The sequence below is a fragment of the Grammomys surdaster genome, unplaced genomic scaffold, assembly GCF_004785775.1.
Source record: "Grammomys surdaster isolate TR1022 unplaced genomic scaffold, NIH_TR_1.0 168, whole genome shotgun sequence".
Lineage (NCBI taxonomy): Eukaryota > Metazoa > Chordata > Mammalia > Rodentia > Muridae > Grammomys > Grammomys surdaster.
Window position 1 is genome coordinate 52,222 of NW_021604616.1, and position 20,000 is coordinate 72,221.

The 20,000-nt window shown below is 41.6% G+C and overlaps 1 protein-coding gene and 1 pseudogene across 1 annotated transcript in view; both read left to right on the forward strand.

The window, feature by feature from the left end:
- The first annotated feature begins 10,370 nt into the window (after positions 1–10,370).
- On the forward strand, positions 10,371–10,891 carry LOC114620363 (annotated as a pseudogene).
- A 7,856-nt stretch (positions 10,892–18,747) lies between these two features.
- Positions 18,748–20,000, forward strand: part of Stx7 (syntaxin 7) — a 37,360-nt gene continuing 36,107 nt past the window's right edge. Inside the window, exon 1 of the mRNA XM_028766445.1 lies at positions 18,748–18,866. The gene's annotated coding sequence lies outside the window, so the exon portion shown is untranslated. The remainder of the gene's footprint in view (positions 18,867–20,000) is intronic.

Sequence of the window (20,000 nt, forward strand, 5' to 3'; positions counted from 1 at the left end):
GAGGAGGAGGAGGAGGAGGAGGAGGAGGAGGAGGAGGAGGAGGGAGGGAGGGAGGGAGACAGACAGAGACAGAGACAGAGACAGAGAGAGAGAGAGACGCTCTGGTGGTGCCCCACAGGGTAGATGAGACTCTTGGTCAAGGTGACTTGCTTGGCTGGCTCGGCTGGCTCGGCTAGCTTGCTTGAGTTGACAGGCCTCCGTGACTGGAACGTAGAGAGGTCCTCCGGTGGGAGATTAGGTGGTGGCTTATTGGCTGAAGGCCCCCTCTACAGTTCTTCATGGCTGGCCCCAAAGACAAAAGGAAGTCCACGGTTTTAAAAGGTTTATTGTCATGGAGGGAAAGTGGATGAAGCTACACCACTCTGTCCACAAAGCAGGCCTAAGGTTAAATATCTTTTGTAAGGAGGAGGGTCTGAGAAGAAATGCTTCATTGGCTATGCCCTCTGGCTTTTAGGTAACTCATGAATATGGAGATCTCTTGAGGCTCTTCGCCTGCAGTCACACCCTCTACCTGGGCTACCTGTGCTACCTGTGCTACGTGACCTAAGGCCACAGACTTTTCTTTGGGAGGGACTGTGGATAAGTGAAAGAACCAGGGCCCAAGAGCAAGGCCGAACTCCTACTGTCCCTTTAGAGTATCCAGAGTTTGAGGCCTGTGTTCAACCAGGTACCCAGCTGCCTCTCACAGTCCACTGCCCCACAAAATGACTCTCCCTTCACCTGCTGTGTCCAAAGGTGATCCTCTCAGGAACATTGTCTTCTTGAGCGGAAGCAATTCCAGGCCCCTTGCCAGTCCACATCTCCCAAGATTCTCTCTCCAAAGCCATCCCTCCAGAAAACTCCACTGAGAGTTTGAAACTGTTATCTTCATCAGAATCTCATTAGCCTTCATTTGTTCTGCAGACATCCACCTATTGAATCTAAACTGAATCCTGAATAAACTTTTCTAAACAACTTTTCCATGAGATCCTGGCCTGGTTATAAAGGAGAAGTCTCGACAAGGACTTAGGAAAGTCAAGGTAGCAGCCACTCTTCTCCGACAGGCTTGCTAAGTGCCTTACAGGCCAGGCGACTGAGCAGGTGCTAAGAATGCAGGAAACAGCTCCAGTAAGTTCATAGTCTACTTAGGGAGGGGCCAAATAAACAATAGTAATGTTCAGGCTGGAGAGCAGCAGAGCACCCTGGGAGGCGGAGAGGCTAGCCTTGGGAGAGTCTGGTTGAAGACATTCATTTTCAAGTGCCTCCTATCAAAGAGACTTCAGAGTGAACTGTAACAAATGGCATTCATTTTCTAATCTGTGTGACCCCGTACATACCCTAGAAGTCTCTGAGCACATCTTTGTCACTTTCACAAGGCTAAATGTGAATTTATACTTGTTTGGTTGTTCAGGGGATTTTCACTGTTGCTGGACGTTATTCACAGACTTTATTGAGTTTGTAATTGTTATCAGCGATGACTCCATAATGCCATTCACAACATTTTGGTAGTAAACGTGGGACTATGAGGAACCAAATGGAAAACTGTGTTTGATAATATGAGGGGCCGTGAGAGTCACAGATAGAAACCAAGTATTTAGAAAGGAAAGGAAAGGAAAAGTAATGGAAAGACAAAGAAAGGACCTCAAGGAGCCAGACAAAGTATGTTTCTAAATTGTCGCCTTCAGGTTTTGGTGATTCTGCTGCTGCCAGATTTTTATCCTCCCTCTCCTCTCCTCGCCTCTTCTTCCCTCCCCTCCTCTCCTTGCCTCCCCTCTCCTCTCCTCCCCTTCTTTCCCCACCCCTTTCCCCCTTTCCTTCTCTCCTTCCCTCTCCTCTCCTTTCCCCTCACTCCTGTAGTGTCTGTCACTTCCCCCTTCTCTTTTTGTGTCTGTCCAGCAAGTTACTTCCTGTGGTCCTTCCTGAAGCAACACTAACACTCACACATGGTGTTGTATTGTGCCTATCACTCTACAAGTCAGGAAGTTTTGAGAAAAACTGGAGCCAACTGGTCATGAGCAGAAATATCCAAGTGTAGTTTCAATTGGCTATCTCCTGACCTTTAAATTGTTGGTTAGCTTATTATCACAGGCAGCCCTCCAATTAAAAAAAAATTTAACAACTTAAATAATAAACTCAAGGGGGAGGGGTGCTGGGAAGGCTCCTTTCGCTAAGAGGACACAACCTGGGTTTCCCTAGTAGCTCACAGCCTTCAACTTCTGTTCCAGAAGATCTGCTTCTGGCCTCAGCAGGCCCTGCAGACATGCAGCATGCAGATATACATGCAAAAAAGCACCATATACATAAATAAAAATAAATAACATTGGAAAACCACTAATGAACATAGAATAATTTCATTGCACTGCAAATGGACTCTCCCTTCACTTTCTGTGACCAGAGAGTGATCCTCTCAGGGCCACCAACATCTTGAGCAAAAGCAATTCCAGGCCACTTGCCAGCTAATGCTCACCAGCCATTCTCTCAGAGGCCACATGATTCATTTCCTTTCAAAAAGAAGAATTTATTTTTCTTCATGTGTCTCACTTAAAGAAAAAAAAAGAAAGTTCAAAAGCAAATAAAGAAAAAAATTAACAATGCAGATGTTTATAAGTGTATTCTTCCAGATCTTGACTCCCTGCCCCCTGTGTGTGTTTGTGTGTGTGTCTGTGTTTATATAATAAAATCATAATATGCTGAAAGTAATAGCTATACTCCTGAATTTATGTTGGAGAGTCTCACATAGTCACTGAGGTGAGTCTCACAGTAAACCTGTAAAATCTCTTTGCCTCTATTTCCCAAGTGAGGAAACAAAAGCATCAAGAGATTAAATGTATTCACCAAGCTTCCCCTTTGTGAATTCCAGAGCTGTTTGAACCAGGCGCTCTGGCTCAGTGAGCATTCTGTTATCTACAGTGTTGTTGTTATCTGTGCCCATGGCCAGCTGTCATTCCATTCTTAAGTATCTGAAAACAGCCTTTAAAACCCCCATTGGCAGGTTTATTTTGTTTTCTTTTGGGGTGGTATGTGCATCCTGGCATTTGTGTGGAGGTCAGAAGACAATGTTATGGACAAAGTTCTCGCCTATGATGTGAGTTCTGAGAATCAAAGTTACAGAGTCAGACTTGGTGGAAGAGCTTTCTTATCACCAAGCCATCCCTCAGGTCCTGTTGGGTTTTAAAAACATGTGACATGGACTGGAGAGATGGTTCAGTGGTTAAGAATACTGACTGCTCTTCCAGAGGTCCTCAGTTCAATTCCCAACAACCACATAGTGGCTCACAACCATCTGCAATGAGTTCTGATGCCCTCTTCTGGTGTGTCTGAAGAGAGCAATGGTGAATACATAAAATAAATAAATAAATCTTTAAACAAATTAAAAACATGTAACATGTCATTTCCGCATGCCTCTTCAACTAGGGCTGGGCTGAAGACTTAATTGACTACAGCTATAACTTTTACACACTTGCAGAAAGGATACTCTTTATCATAGGGTTATGGTACTGTATGATGGCTGGTCCCCAGTACCCACCCCTTGTCAATACAAGTTTCATTCTTTATCATATGGCTGTTTCAGGCCTGTTTCACCTGGAACCCATGACCCCTCCTCCCCCCAAACAGTAGTGTTTAAGAACCTCTATTCTGCTGTATTCTGTGTTCTGGAAAAGACAGTTGCTATAGGGCTGAGACAATCTTTTCCATCTTTTCCTGTAATTACATTTGATACAAAGAAAATGCCCCTCCCCGCCCCACTCCATTTACAGTTAGGTCTCCACTGATCGGCAAGAACAAAACTGTGTTAATGAACCTCAGTTGAGACTTTGTTCTCCAAGTCCTGAATTTCTCTCTAGTGGCCTGACCCAGCTAACAGAGCTTCCTGAGAACAGGAAGGCCCGGGGTTAAGCATTATCTGATTGGTCACTCCCGTTCATCCCATTTCTCCACACCCAGTCTTCTCTGTCTCTGTCTCTATAAAAGGAAACTCCTTTGTACACTTGCAATAGTTCCTACACTGCCATGATAACTTCTGGGTTGATTGTTTATTAATTACAGATGTGTTGTTATTTATTATATCATAAGAACTTTTAAACTTTTTTTTTGTTTTTACTTCTTTAGTGTACTTCTTGTTATTCAAATGTAATTACCAGCTACTCTTTGTCTCTTCCCATACAGTGTCTAAAATTCCATGGCCAATGTGCACAAAGCCTCCAGGATTTCACCTCTTTATTCCTAGGAGATTTCTGTCACAAGGTAGTAATTATCCTAACCTGTGAACCTCATGGCTTCCTCTACACAGAGTGGCCACACAAAGTCTCTGTCATGGGCCTTAGCACCTCTGTTACCGTTTCAAACCCATCTCATTCACGTAAGGCTATGGCTTCTCCCATGAGAAGCCATACTGAATCGACCAGTTAGGGCCCACCTTATATAATATAACCCATCTAAATCTGGAGTCAGAGAAATAAGCAGGCATATATATATATATATATATATATATAATATGTATATGATATATAGTACCTATATCATGCACACATATATATTTATATATGTATATGTATCTATCATATGTGTGTATATGTCTATACACATATAGACCATATGCATGTATGTATGCATGTATCATATATCACATAATGTACATATGATACACACATGTATATCATATATGCATACATATGTACATGTTATATACATACATATATATAAGTATATATCACATACATACATATGTCATATACATCCATATATGTATATATGTATTATACGTGTGTATACATCTATAAATATACCATATACATATATGTAAACATGTATCATATATATCACATAATGTACATATAATATATACATGTATATCATGTATATGCTATATACACATATATATTATATACATACATATATATCCTATAGATACATATATCTTAATTAAAACTCCAGTGCTAGAGAAATTCAGAGAATAAGAAAAATTAGTAAAGATTTAATTTTTAATTTTCTTTTTTTTACTGAAAAATCTTGATATTCACTAATTTCCAGAACCAAAGCCCCAGGGGTATTCTTTGATTTACCAAGCATCAAGGAAAGGAAGGGACACAACAGTAAATGCCTCCTTGTCCCCTCCGAATTCTCACATCCCTCTGGATTATATCTCAAGTTTGGTGATTTAATAATCCTAGCCTGCATGCCCCAGATGGCTGAGTGTGGATTGGGGAGGCTCTGCATGGTGTGTCCTTTCCCTCTATTCTGGCCTCTGTTCCCTTCACCCTGTTCCTCTTCCCCTGAGAGTACTGTAAAATCTTAGCAGGCCAGTTTTCTTAGGCTCTTATGTATAAGAAAAGTGCACTAAAACTTCTCTGGGTTGTCTATTCTCAGATTTTGGTAATTTCTCTAGTGTAGCACTTAAATTGTCTTTTTCTGAAGACTAAAGTAAGAAAAGAATTTGGAAGAATTCTCAGAGGAGACCTGGGGTCAGGGACAGTTGAATATTAAAAAAGAAAACAAAACAACAAAAACAAAACTGCTAAGAATATTTCTTCAGGGGCTGGGCAGAGGGATAAGTGGGTAAAGAGGTTTGCTACCCAAGTGTGGAGATCTTAGTTCAAAACCACAGTATCCACATAAAAAGCCACTCACAGCTATGTGCCTCTTAACCCCAGCTTTGGGGAGGTAGAAACATGTGAATTCCCCCACCCCAACCCAGGGTTCACTGGTCCGCCATTATAGCTCAAATGGTGAGCACCAGGTTCAGTGAGACATTGTCTCAAAAACTAAAGTGAAGAGCAATTCAAAAAGACAAATGGATGCCAACCTTTATCTTCTACACATACCCTCAGGGGTGGGCACACCACAACCCCCCTCCACACACACACCACACACACACAAACACACAGATAGCCCATATGGAACCCAGGTACAACTGGAGACTAGTTTGGCCAAAGCACACAGAGAAACTCTGGAGCATGAACAAAGTCAGAGATTAGCTTCACTGTGAGCCCAAGATCTAATGTCAACCAATTCAGATAAAGAGAATAACTTACTAGAAGACTTGGCAATCCCAAGTGTGTATTCACTTTGTAAAGCAGATTCAAAACACCGGAGGTAGATCATGATAGATCAAGAAGAAAAGTGAACAGAATCATTTGTGGCCAGAAACTTCAACACTCTTCACTTGGTAACTGAAGAATCAAAAAACCAGAAAATCAATTAAATGACCCGAATAATATCAACCAAGGCCAAAGTAGAGTGGGTAGTGGGACCACAAGATATAGACTCTGAATGTGGCAGCTATTCTTGGAGAGACAACGATTCTCCAAGAAGCCGGGTATGATTTGTTCCTAGTTGCTTGCTGCTTTTACTCTTTCACATCTGTTTATTTTATTGGATGTAAGGGTTTGGCCTGCATTCATGTTTGTGTACTATGGATGTCTTGTGCTCTCAGAGGTTGGAAGGAGGCATCAGATCCCTTGGAAGTGAAGTTACATCTGATTTTGAGCCGCCATATGGGTCCTGAGATCAAAGCCTGGGTCTTCTGTAAGAGCAGCAAGTGCTCTCAACCACTGAGCCATCTCTCCATCCCCTTATGTTTTGTTCCTTGTTTTGATTGCTTATTTAATTAAAACACAAGATCACAACAAATTCTGATTTCAAAAACGTTTGAGAAAAACTTAGATATGCAGAGAGGTAATTTTAGGCCAAATTCATCTCAATTTAACGTTTCCCAGTCATTAAGGTTCAGTTACCATGGTGATTAAAGGGAATCTGGTTGTCGAATCTTTAACAACTATTGCATGAAATGTCTTTTAGTATCTGTGAGAGAACACAAAGTGAATGTGTAAGACTTGTAAGTCTTCTCTTTCGCTTTAATGAAGAAATGGTTCCTGACCCTGTGATTCATGTCTGCACATTCGTGGGGCTCCCTCTGTGTCATGTCTGCACATCTGTGAGGTTCCCTTTGTGTCATGTCTGCACATCTGTGAGGATCTTTCTGTGTCATGTCTGCACATCTGTGAAGTTTCCTCTGTGTTATCTGCACATCTGTGAAGTTCCCTTTGTGTCATGTCTGCACATCTGTGAGGATCTTTCTGTGTCATGTGTGCACATCTGTAAAGTTCCCTCTGTTTCATGTTTGCCCATCCGTGAAGTTTCTTCTTCTTCTTCTTCTTCTTCTTCTTCTTCTTCTTCTTCTTCTTCTTCTTCTTCTTCTTCTTCTTCTTTTTTTTTGTCTTTTTCACCTGAAGGAAACGATACATGAAGAAATTTGAACTAGGTTATAAACTTGATTCTACACAAACAACTGAAGAAAGTAAGAGGTAGACTATATGAAGACTGTATAAAGACTTTTAAATGAAGTATATAAAACAAACCCATTTCCTCCTAAATAAACCAAAAAGATTAATGACTTTAAAAAAATTAAAAGACATATTTGGTTTTTGAAAGTACCTTGTGTGAAAACAGCAAAGAACTCAGACTTGAGAAAGGACTGCCCTAAGGTTTCTAAGCTCTTGATTCAAAAGAAATGCAGATAAACCTTTGAAATCATAAATTTTATAAGCACATATAGTAATTTAATAGTAGAAATAAAAACACAGGGTTTTTTTTTTTACATTTTTTGTTTTTTTGTGTGTGTTTTTGTTTGGTTGGTTTTGGGTTTTTTGTTTGTTTGTTTGTTTGTTTGTTTTTCGAGACAGAGAGGCTCTGTGTAGCTCTGGCTGTCCTGGAACTCACTCTGTAGACCAGGGTGGCCTTGAACTCAGAAATCCACCTGCCTCTGTCTCCTAAGTGCTGGGATTAAAGGCATGCACCACCACTGCTCGGCTTGTGTTTTGTTTTTTGAGACAGAGTTTCTTTGTGTAACTCTGGCTGTCTGACTTTTAGACTAGGCTGGCCTCAAACTCAAGAGATCTGCCTGTCTCTGTCTCCTACATGCTACGATTAAAGGGATGAGCCACTATATTTGGCTTTTCACAAATTCTTAATTAAATTCAAGAAGAAAGAAAATAAGAAAAAAATAAATGAAGAACAAGTGAAGCAAACAGACAACAACCAGGAAGACGTTGTAATTCAAATCCTTGGATGACTTTACCGGGGAGCAGCCTGAGGCTGCTAATTAAAAAGATAAGTGTTAAAGACAGTAGTCAAGAAAAGACTTTATGCTATCTACAGACTACTCACTTTAAATGTGAAAATGCTAACATTGAAGAGACAGATAAAGACAGACCTCAGCCGAAGCTGAAGCAGCTAAGTAAAGTAAAGGGAAGCTTGGATAGCATATATATATATATATATATATATATATGAATGAGGGCATGGCATAATGACAAAAGAGCAGTTCATCAGAAGGCATAGCCACACTACTTGGGCATACATATTGCTTCTGTTCTTTGAAACCTGTGAAGGACATTCTGACTGACCCAAAAGGAAAAGTAGAGAAAATCTGCAGTTACTTGGAGAATTTGACCCTTGTTTCTTAGTAATTCATAGAGGAGTAGATGGGAGACTCAGTAAATTCCTAGAATACTTGACCCTTGAGCTCACTGATGTTTGTAAACCACTCATTTTTATGGCAACTGGCTTGTTTCACTTTAAAAGTTTTATTTTTATGTGTGTGTGTGTGTACTATTTAATCCCTCAATCCCATTTATAGATAATTAATCGAATGAAAAAAATATCTTTTGTTACTAAAAAGAAACTGTATTCTGGTATTTACGGACATTTTACTCGTAAAAACTGCAAACTACAAGAAGCCATCTGGTAATGATAATAAGCTAAATCATATCTAGACAAGCAGTCAAAAAGGAACACAGTATTGACTCCTAGAACAATGTGGACACATCTTAAGTACATTGTGCTAAGTGAAAGAAGACACTCTAAAGGAGAACACTTTTGCTCTGGTTTTGCAGTGGTGTCGATGATGAGGGGTCAGAGCTCCAGATCGCTCTAGCACCCTGGGCAGCCTCAGGAGTAGCTTTAATTTCTTAGGGATCTTGACTCAGGCCAAACTAGGAATTGTGGCTTCAATACAAACAGAAAAGCATTTCTGGCTAGCTAGTTTGAAACTGAGCTGAAGAGTTTAGTAAGAATATGAAGAATGGAACTTAGATGAGGAGAAAAACTCATCTGAGAGCATGGCGTAGGCTTCTGTCAGAAATCACACAGTAAGAAGTACCCTAGCATGGGTACTGGTTTCTGTAGGAGCTTTGAGATTCATGATCTTAGTATAACACCATTGGGTGGAGGGGGAGGGGCTGGTTCTCAAGCTATATCTGAAAAGGTGCTAAGAACAAAGTCCATCTGAAAAGGTGCTAAGAACAAAGCCGATTTGAAAAGGTGCTAAGAACAACTCCCCCAACAATAGGCGAGATCTGTGAGGTGGGTCCAGAGATTCCTTGTACGGAATATAATCTGATAAACTAAACCCAGAAACCATTAGTGTTGCACAAGGTGTTAGTACTGTCATCTTCCTGTAAATCATGTTTCTGGTGAGATTCCTAGAAAACAGCGCATCTACTGCTGGGAAGGGAGAGAGATCACGTGCAGTTATTGATTGTGCTGCTTCATTGCCCGTAAGTTCAACCTGGTTCCTGGGTAAGGAGTTCCTTATTCTCCTCAGGTCCCCATAAAGTGCTTTATCTTTCTATCCTGCCTCAGCAGGAAGAGAAGACATAGCTGCCTAGGTTAGAGGAGAAGGCACGATGGTTTCAAGGAAGCAGAAGGAAATGTTTAGGACAATGGAAATGTTCTGAACCATACTGAAAGGTGAATTGTGTGTTTGTCAAACACCCATTTAGTTACATATTATTATACCCACTAATTATATATATTTATTCAAATAACAAAAGACAGCCTCTTTGAAAATAAATCAGCACCCCCAGAAGGAGTACAAACACACAACGAACAAATGTATCATTGTAGCAGGTAGGGACAAAGAGCTGATCTTGATAAAATTTGGAAAGATTGTTTGGATTTAATTCTCTAAGGCCAAAAGGAATGGTCTATGGGCACACTATTTCAGATTTTTACTTTTGTCACATGTGTATGAGCCAGTAACACTGAAGTAAACTTTACATTATACAACCAAACAAATTGTAGCTCAAGCCAGATAAGTTCTTCCTTGTTAGAGAACGAAGTCTACAAAAACACAGTACAGCTCGGAAGAAGTATGGGATGCCACCTTAGAGTAAAACAGATTGGCATAAACTTCTTTGTGTAGATTCAGAGAAAGTAGATGGAATTATAAATATATAATTATAAATAAATATATTTGTAAATATATTTACAAATATGTGTTCTACATATGTGTTTACAAATATGAGTTTACAGAACATATTTGTTTCCTAGCTTTGTCTATCTTCAAGAGAATCCATTACAATAAGTGTAGGCTGGGCTAGCTTGGAAGTATGGAGGTCTGCGGCAGTGCTCCTGGTGTTTCTTTGTCTTCTATAGCCTGCTCGGGGGTCACGGAGCTGCTGACGGCAGGGAGCAAGGGTTCGGGAGGTATCTGGGACCAGTTGCTCATCAGCTCTAAGCCTCATTCCAGAAAGACCTCTACACTTCAAACAGTTCAGAGCAGAGGAGCCCTTTGTTAGACCAGGTTCAGGCCTTCCTCCCACAAATGGCCAAGGCAAATGAGAAGCTGTGGAAGGAAATGGCAGCTGCTCCAGCTGGTCATTTCAATATTGAAAACATCATACAGATGGATGTGGCCTTATTTGAGATGAATCGGTCAGATTCAAAAGAGGAGGATAGTCCAGAAGAGAGTTCACAGGACAGTTCTGGGGACAGCTCAGAGTCTGAAGATGATGACTGCATTCCCTCTGAAGTCACCATCGAGAACATTAAGCTTCCGAACGCAGAAGGTGGCAAAGGCAAGATTGAAATGTTGGACAGTCCGGCAAGTAAAAAAAAGGAGTGAAATTAACCACCTAAGAGGAGCAAGTGATTCCCGCCATGATTGTGGGGATGTCGCCCGGGCTGATTGACTTTAGTCCTTATGGGTCACAAAGAAATTCATGAGGCCAGATGTATTTTACATAGAAAGTGCTCAGACGTTGGCTGCAGAGAGGGTAGTGCGCTTGGACACTGAAGGGAAATGAGGAAGAAATGACCAGATTGGTTCCTGCAGATGTTTGCTCTAGAGTGTGGGCTGTTACTGACTCATCTATGCTGAAATCGAGCTATTGGTTACAAGATCCCCACTGCCAATTTTGGGTCTTGGTATGTTCGCTATCAAGGCAGGTTGGAGTTTGTTATGTAGGAACTGTACTAGAGACAAGCCCGGGATGACAGCCCCCCTGCCATTTAAGGTGTGAAGGTGCCTATATTAGTTCAGAAAAACTCAAGCTGCAGTTTAAACATTTATAAGGGATAGCATTTGACATCCTGTGAGCAGATTGACCTTTGCACCTTCATAGTCTTGGCAAGAAGGTGAAGCACATCCTGCTGGATTCTACCTGCTTTAGGGTTTCCCTCTATGGCTGTGTGCTCCAGTACCTCTCTTCATGACAGGGATATGAAACTCATTGAAACTGTTAAGTGGTTTTATGTCTTGTCCCTCAGCTAAAAGCCTAGGACCCCATTATCTCTAAGGTAAACATTGGAACACTAGGCACAGTCGCTTAGCTGTCCCACCCCCACCCCAAAAATCTAAGTTCAAAGGCTTTTTGAGGGAGAAGGTCATATTGAAGGGAGTCCTGGGAGTTAAAGGGGTATTGGGGTGCAGATGATCAAGATGGATTGTTTACATGCATGAAATTGTCAAAAATGAATAAATTCTATTTTTAAAAAAAGAGTAGGCTGTCTGATCTTGGTTTCTAAATACTTTTTAACAATAAAGAGAACATATCTTTATATCAAAATCAACAGGTATAGAGTTGGAATGGAAATAAAAATTGAAGGTAAGCCTGGAGCATCTCGTACCAACAAATGTGAAGAGAAACTAGAAGGCCTGCCAAAGGACAAAGTAGTCAACCAAAGAGAACTCTCCGTGGGCTAGGGTGATACCAAGCAATAAAGTGCTTACCACACAAGCGGGAGGAACTGAGTTCGAATCTTCAACACCTGTGTAGAAAGCTGTCACAGCAGCCCATGCTTGTCCTTAGCACTGAGGAGGATCATTGGAACATGCTGGTAACCATCCTAGCTGGATCAAGGTGCTGTAGCCTCAATAAGAGATTTTGTCTCAAAACATTAGGTGCAGAGCAATCAAGAAAGATACCCAAGAATGACTTCCCTCGCCACATAAATTCACATATATGTGAATGCGCATGTAGCTCCCATGAACGTGTATACACACACACAAACACAAATCCAAAATGATGGAACAATGAAGGGGCAATTGAATAAAATGGACAAAGAATAAAATAAAGATCCACAAACCCATGTTAATATAAATAGAAGAATTTGAAATAAATGTGGGATTAGTGTAGAAGTCCTCCTTATATATGCATAGACAGAAATAGAAAGCCAGTTCTAGGAAAATAATCACAAGAGTCCTGCTGAATACTGCTTAAAATTCACTGTTGAATTTTAATTGAGTTACGAAACATTAAAGAAATATAAAATATGTGCACCATCTCAAAATGTTTCTCCCCAAAGATTACTTAGTGTTACAGTTTCAGTACAGTTCCATAAATTTTTGTTACTTTTGTTTGCAGTGGTGTTTGAGACCTGGTTTCACTCTGTACTCCAGGCGGGTCTCAGATTCTCAGCAATTCTTTTGCCTCAGCTTCTCAGGTACTGAAATTTCACGTATATGCCCAGGCCATAAACTTACTGTTCTTTCCTTCCAAATATGGAATTCAATTCTATTCCCCTTGATTGTGAAGAAGGCACGGGATGCTTCTATAGTGTTATATTGTGACGCGCCCACCTCGCCAGCAAGGAAGACACGTGGCAACACATCAGGATCCTTCCGCAGAAACACGTTTATTCCAAAAACAAAATGGTGGAAGACCCCAGACCCGGAAATAGCACTGTTTATATACCCTTGGAGCGGTGTATTCACCTCTGATTGGCTGCTTACTCATTGCGCGCCAAAACGCCGTGGGATGGGCTTTAACTTTGGTGGGCTTTTACCATGGCACATGCGCAATTTACTTGTTTACTAGGAAGAATCCCGGACGCCAGCGCCATCTTGCAATGGCAGATTCTGCCAGTGCAAACGCAGCTTCCTACATTATATGGAAATGAAAATAGTCCTTTGCTCTTGAGGGAACTCAGACAGCACCTTAGCCTAGAGACTGAAGCCACCATCACCCCATTCCATCTGAGGTGACACAAAGTGAAAAGTAGGCCACTTCTTCTGTGGGTTGCTTTCCAAATACCTCTGTCCATTTGCATAACTCAGAGAAAGGTAAACTGTGGTGTATTATGCAGAACTCTTGACTTAAAAAGTGTCAAGGTCATGACAAAAAAAAAAAACCAAGCAAAAACAAAAAACAAAACAAAAAACAGAAATAGTCACAGATGGGAGGAGACAAAGGAAACACTGTATAAACACAGCGAGGACTCCTGGATTGGTTCCCAGAACAAACAGGCATTAGTATATACTGTTTAACTGAAGTCAGTAGTTTAATTGATGCTTGCAGTACAGAGGTTTACTGCTTATTTCTGACAAATGTCATACAAGTTGTATGCATCTGAATGGACTTCAAATATGAATTCTTCAGGATCTTTGGGAAGTCTTCTAAACATCTTTCTAGATATGTATTTATTGAGTGTGTGTGCATCGTACATACATGTGGAGTTCAGAAGGCATGGGAGTCATTTCTCTTCTTGTACCAGGTAAAAGCTGGGGATTGAACTCACACTGCCGGGCTTGATGGCAAATGCCTCTACCTATAAAACCTTTTCTGTGCCACTGTACTTTCCTATCTATCTATCTATCTATCTATCTATCTATCTATCTATCTATCTACCTACCTATCTATCTAAATTGATTGCAAGGCCCCTATAGCTCATTCTGGTCTCTAGCTTTCTAAGTAGGTCAAGTTGGTCTCAAATTCACAGCAATCGTGCCCCAACCTTTAGAGTTTTGGGATTTTAGGCATGAGATATCATGCTCAACTTGCAACTTTTCTATGTCTAAAATTATTCTAAAATTAAAAAAAAAAGCACACACACATTAAAATGAGGAAGTAGGAACGGCAGATGATAGTTAAAGATAACTCTGTAAGCCAAGTGCAGAAATAAGAAAACCTCCAGTGTGTGGTCATGCTGTTGCCAGGAGGGAGGTAGAAGCACAGATCAAAGTCCCTTAAAACAATGTATTATAGTGCATAGAAAGTCAGAATTCAGCCGGGTGGTGGTGGCGCACGCCTTTAATCTTAGCACTTGGGAGGCAGAGACAGTCTGATTTCTGAGTTCGAGGCCAGCCTGGTCTGCAGAGTGAGTTCCAAGACAGCCAGGGCTACACAGAGAAACCCTGTCTTGAAAAATCAAAAAAAAAAAAAAAAAGTCGGAATCCAAAGCATGTGAGCCTTAGATGTAACGTGACTCAACAATGTATCATCTGAACTGAGGTACCTTTAAGAGTGAATGAGTTGTTCAGCAGACAGGATACTGGGACCGAAACTTAAAGTAGGACTGTCTGAAGCAAAGTAGACATGATCAACCCTGTTCTGGAACTTAATTTTGAGAACAGTGTTTTCTATAATGCAAACTTGAAAGCTGTTTTAAGAGTTTCTATTGCTGTGATAAAACCCTGTGCCAAAATCAGGTTGGCAAGGAAAGGGTTACTTCATCTTATAACTTTTACTCCATAATCCAAGGAAGTCAGGATAGGGACTCAAGGCAGGAACTTGGAGGCAGAAACTGAAGCAGAGGCCATGGAACAATGCTGTGTCTTGGTTTGCTCCTCATGATTTGCTCATCCGGTGTCCTATACAACCCAGTAGCACCAGCCCATGTGTGGCACTACCCACAGTAAGCTCTGACTTCCCCACACCAATTGCCAGCCAAGGAAATGTCCCACAGGCTTGTCCTCAATCCAGTCTGATGGGGGCATTTTCTTAATTGACATTTTCTTTTCCCAAACGACTCCAGCTTTTCTAAAGATGATATAAAGCTAGGCAGCATAAATGTATTCTCAAATATTAAATGTAAACATATTGATAATTGAATATTTTCAGAAATGTTGGATCAAATAAAGCCACACCTGTTTCTTTATTGAGCCATTTTTCATGGTCTCTGATTTATGAATGTGCAATGTTCTTTTTCATGTCCAACATGTCATATATTGCTCAAGCATTTTTCTGTAGACCAATTTCCAGCTTCCTTCCTACTCTTAAAGTTCCATCCTCTCACTGCTGGGCATTTCCATCTTGAAGTAGCTTACTTTGGGGTTTATGGCAAAGGACAAATATGCAGTGTTGGTTTCAGGGTCAGGCTTCCAGCATAGGAGTAGGTGTTATGGTGGGAAGAAAATGGAGCAGAACTGAATTGGTCACTTTCATTGCTACTGAAGCAGACACAGAATAGACAATGAGGACAAAAGGAAGGCCTGTGGAAACTGTTTGAAAAGTAATGATAAAAAAAACCAAAACAGGTGGCTATGGTTTGCTGTGTCTCCTAAGGTTTATGTGTTAAAGATAGAGTTCCAAGTTCGTACAAGTCATAGCTAATCTCAACTATCAATGTAGTGAAATTTAGTATCACCTTGTAATAGACTGTGGGAGACTGCTTTGATTTGATTGACTGAGGTGGGAAGACCTGTCCACTGTGAGTAACACCATTCCCTAAGCTGAAATCCTGGACTAGAGAGGAGAAAGTGAGGAGGGCGCAGGCATTTGTCAGTCCCTGCCACTACTGCCACTTGACTGTAGACATAATGTGACCAGATGCCTCATGTTCCTGATGCTGCTACTCCTTTGTCATGATAGGTTGTAACTCAAAAGTATGAGTCAAAATAAACCCCTCCTTTAATTTGCTTCTGCCACAGTATTCATAGAGCCACAGGAAAAGTAATGAAGACAATATGCTAATGTTGCCTAAAGGAGACCTGGGATTATTAAAGATCATGAGGGCATTAGCAGCTTTGTATGAAGATTGCTGTCTTGACACGTGCTTCTTTAGTCCTCAAAATGTCATATGTTTCATATTAAGTATAAAAATAGTCACAGTGAAATATTCAGAAACATTGGATCAAATAAAGTCGTGCTCATTTCTTTACTGCGCCATTACAGAGCTGCTGAGTAATAAAGTGAAGGGCTACAATGTCAGGAATTAGCAGAGTACTATGTCTAATTTTTCTTTTTGAATTCCAATGACAAGGAATAATCCAATTATTACACTTTTTAAAAAAATGACAACTTGGAGTAAGCTCAAATTTTGATTTGGAATGCCTAGCTTTGGTCCCAGTACAGCCAGTGACTAGTAGGGCAACTTAGAGATCTCTGAGTCACAAGTCCTTCACTTAGGTCCTGTATCCTTCCTTCCACACAGTCCAGAATTTTAGCAAAAGTAACAGGGAAGGGCATATGGAAAGCACCCTAGATATCAGTTCCATTTCACAAATCCTCTCTTTGGATCTCCATACCCAGTTGTTGTATAAGTCTTCTTAAATATTTGTCACAGCAACTTCACCTCTTCTCCATCTTACTTGCCTTAGTGCAGCCCTTCAACGTCTCCAATCCTGATGAAGTTCGTTACTGAGGCCTGCTATTGTTACATTATGGGCCTGCTATTGTTATATTGTGTGTATGGTATTGTTACATTATAGACATGCTGTTGTTACATCATTGCCTTCCTTCTCTGTAATTCCCTTTAATTTTCCTTCTCCCGGGCTTTCCTTTGTGGCAGGAAGTGAAGAGCACTTTGTACCTTTCCTCAAAATCTCCTAGTAGCTCAAATTCCATCACTTACGATGAGACAGAGGCTGCTTGCTTTAAGAATGTCTTTTGCATTTTTAGCATCTTGACTTTTGAATCCATGCACGGTGCTTTATCCAAAAAGTAAACATTTACATATATTATACACATTAAAGTAAACATGCACACTCCTTTGGCCGGAATGTTCCTTTCCATGTTGTCTTCCAGTGAAACTTTTATGTAACTTTCAAAAATGCCGTTCCTGTTTCCCCTTCAAAACTCATTACTGACACTACAGTGAGGCATCCGTCTTTGGGATACCGCCGTGCTCTGTATAAATCTCCATCCCAGCATATGGTGTCATGTGAAGGGCACCTATGCCAGATACGAAAACACTATACTCTACTTGCTTTTGAAATCTGTAGTGCAAGGTCTGATAGTTGCTGCAGGACAGACTCTCAGCAGATATTAGTCATCTGGATCCTGGTGGCAGGAAGGACTCCAGAATCCGGACAGAACACTCAAGTCTCTGCTGTTCCTAATTATCTGTGTGACTTGGAAGGGTTTGGTGTTTCAGGTTCCTTAATCTGTATTATAAGGAAACAGAACCAGGTTTTGTAAAAGGGACTCTGTAGCTTTAACGGCTAACATGACTTTATATTACAGAGGTTATTGCCTTGTCAAATAATGATTTTTAAAAACATAACAATTTTGAAACAAGGAGAAATTTCAAAGAAAAACCCAAATTTCCTCTGTATCTTGGGAAACATATAATGCCATTATGATGGGCTAATATTTCTATAAGTTCACAGTGGAGTTGACAGGTAGAACTCAGGGGTGGGCCAACTACCTAAAATGTGAGGCCCTGGGTTTGATCCCTAGTACCTCAAAACAAAACCACAAACAACTTGGGACAGTGACATATGTCTGTGCTCTGAACAATGAGGCAGGAGAGTTGCAAGTTCAAGGCCTGCCTGGGCAACAGAGTGAGTTCAAGGTTAATTTGGGCAACCTCTAGAGACTATTTCAAAAACAAAAAAAGGCTGGGGATACAGGACAGGGTGAAGGTATGGGCTTCTCATAGGCAAGGACCTTGGTTCAGTTTCCAGTACCGGACAAAAGAGAAAAATCCAACGATTTACAACGTCTCTAGCTGAATTACATTGCTTTAAACGGGTACATGTCCTCTGACCAGTGTGCTCACTTCACTGTGTGGATCTTACTTAGAAGACACCGTGTTTGAGTCTGCACTAAATCATCTATGTATGCTTGCATGTGTAAAACCAAACACCATACAGTTTGCTCCGTGGTTCTGACTTCCTATAGTTTGAACCTCCCACCCCTGAATTCTAGTGCACTTTTGGTACCATGCCTTTTCATGCTCTTTCCAGAAATAACACCGTCTTAATCGCAGGCAAAGGTCAAGGCAATCTATTCTAATTAATTTGGCAAAGTATTTCTTTCACCTGAACAACTGATGTCTTTCATCCGAGAGAATCACATGTTTGAAGAGTTATTATTGGAACAGTTTGTGCTCTTAAAGCCTGGGAAAACTGCATCCTGTACTTCAAGGATGAGAGACACATCATGAGCCAGGAAAACATCTTTATCAAGTGAACATCGGGAGGTGATTCTTCATTTATTCTTTTGTGAGTTTAGCTAGAATTGCCTTGACATTTTTGCAGTGACATTTAAAATGGAGTTGTTGAAACTACCTCAGAGCTGAGGGTTAGGAAACAGGACCTTCAGGAGCTGATGATGCTCCCTCGGTCCAGAGAGGGTGGCGCCACCGAACAAAGAACGCAGCTCTCCTCTATTGGATTCCTTCCTCTTCTCTTGCACTGTAGACATCAGTTTGTCACCCATCAGAGCTTGGCTTCCTAGCAATTTTGCCAGTCCCTCCAAGCTTCAGCTGTCACTGGCCAATGGGAGAGACGCGGGCTCCGCCTCCTCCTTCCAGGGGCTGTGCCCGGAGCATGCGCAGTGGGCGTGCCTGCGCCACCGCCCTCAGCTGAGACTGGCCGCGCAGGGCAGTGGGCCCCCGGGTGACAGCGGCTGGAGGTGGCGGAGGAAGCCAGCGAGAACAGGGTAAAAGGAGACTGCAGATGCAGGGTCCCGGGAGGGGCACCCCAGAACCGCAGCTCGCTGGTGGTTGGGTTGGGGTGCGCAGAGCGGGGGTCCCTAGGGCTCAGGGCCGGCGCCTCCCTCTCGGAGCTCCCACGCCCCGCGGCGGACTCGGGGACGCGACGTATGAGCACCCAGGCGCGCGGTAGTGGAGCCCCGGGGACCGGACCCTGCCGCCAGATCCTGGCAGGCGACAATCGTGTTTCCATTATCTGTCAACTTCCCCTCCAGAAGGACAAAAAGGGAAATGCGACGGGCCCTGGTCTTCTGGCCATGGGTTTCTTCCGCGGCCCAGTGCGTTTGCTTGGCTGTTGGCCTTACTCACACAAGCTAAGTTTCTCTGATCTACCTTGTGCATGTCTTTAATTGATTTATCCACCAAGACCTTTAACAAAGTATTTCGAGAATTCGCATCTGTGTTTTCTAGGTTAAATTAACACTCTCCCTCGGCCCCCAATGCTTGGATGAGGGTGAGGAGAGGAAGCTTTACAGTCAAATGCTAATTTTTCCTTATAGTTTTCAAAAATATGCCTGAATTGTATATGCATACATCACTGTTTGGTTGCTTTAGATCTCGTATTCTGTCAGGAATTATTACTTACAAGTTTTCCACAACCAGGAAAAGAAAGGAAGTAACTGAAACACAGGTTTGGTTCTGTTGGAGGTAGGCATTTCTTTTAGGTGTACTCTGAGCTGCACTGGGCAGAGACTGATAAAACTGTTAAATTGTGTCTTGTGGTGAGGATGGGCCTTTGGCTTTGCAAGCTGCTTTCTAAGTTGACCCTGGGCTTGTGACTGGTTAAGAATGAGGCTGTAGTTTCCCAGTGTCTGGGGAAGTTAATATAACACAGTATTAACTCATTGACCTCTGGGTTCTTCTCCTTCAGCTAGCTCACTCACTTCTTATGCTGCTCGCAGCTAACAATCATTTCTAATTCTGATTAGGATCCCGAGTTCATCCATATGCTGCTGGTGGAAAATTATGAATAATTATGTTGAGCTATATGCCACTAAACATTGCGTGCCCGAGGCCCTGGTTCAGTCCCAAGTACTGAGACAAATATTACTGCTATGTCTACTAGTACAGCGAGATAAAAC